The sequence below is a fragment of the Branchiostoma belcheri genome, unplaced genomic scaffold, assembly GCF_001625305.1.
Source record: "Branchiostoma belcheri isolate BF01 breed outbred unplaced genomic scaffold, Haploidv18h27 scaffold95, whole genome shotgun sequence".
Classification (NCBI taxonomy): Eukaryota; Metazoa; Chordata; class Leptocardii; order Amphioxiformes; family Branchiostomatidae; genus Branchiostoma; species Branchiostoma belcheri.
The window spans coordinates 28792-29769 of NW_017804631.1; the positions used below are offsets into that span (position 1 = coordinate 28792).

The following is a 978-nucleotide window of genomic DNA, read 5'->3' on the forward strand; positions in this document are numbered from 1 at the left end:
GGGGACCGGGGGTCTTGTTTGCCCCCCCCTAAGAACTCGCGAACGGTATGTCGTATGACCACCAAATTTTTAGAGAATGGTGTACTAGTAAAAATGTATCATATCTACAATTTTTATGTCGTTATGATGTAATATGACGTCATTATGACGTCATTAATGTGATCTTATTGGCCAAAACCGTCTAAGTAGGTTTTTCCCTAAAAACTCAATGGTATTCAACATAACTGTACCAAAAGTGTTTATGACAGAATATTATGGTGTACTAAGTCTTATGTTGCCCATAGCAACACCGGTGACGTCATAGCATGACGTCATGCATATTTAAGATATCCGCCATCTTGGATCATCAATGTTGAATTTTCAAAAATAGTTTTTTTTCATGATAAAGCCTAAAATACATCGTAGACATACTAAAGGCCTTCATTTAAACCTTTTTGGAAAAAGAAATGGAAGTATTGATGAAATTTTAATGAAAATAACCTGTATATACCTGTTCTAATGATATGGTCCGCCATCTTGGATTTTGGCCAATGACGTCATCAAATTAGCATAAATTATGCATATTTAATGATAAAATTTACATAAAATTATATGGGGTGTTATTAATATTAGAAACCATGAGTAACTTGACATAAAACCCATAAAATTCTATTGTTGAAACAAAAAGTACTAAATTTAGCAAAAAATGCCTGTCAGAAACCCGTTGCCATGGCAACACAAAAAATTATTATCTTAATCCAATGATTGAAAATTGTTGCCAACAATATTCTAGGAAAAGTCACCAAGTTTGGCCGTTCTACGGCTAGCTGTTCAGACGCTAGGTGACATCAAAGTTGCCGCGGGCACTTTTAGCCCCCCGCCCGTGTAGGTAGGTACGGTACGGGTTAACTGTGACACGCCTACATGTTTTGAATTAATTGCAGAGTTCACGTCTGTTCTGATGGTTAACGATAAGTACGGCACGTCCCATGGAGGTAC

The 978-nt window shown here is 36.7% G+C and overlaps 1 protein-coding gene across 1 annotated transcript in view; it reads right to left on the reverse strand.

Annotated features, from left to right (window-relative positions):
* The window catches only part of LOC109461699 (adhesion G protein-coupled receptor L3-like), a 14492-nt gene that overhangs the window by 11992 nt on the left and 1522 nt on the right, over positions 1-978 (reverse strand). The window lies entirely within an intron of this gene.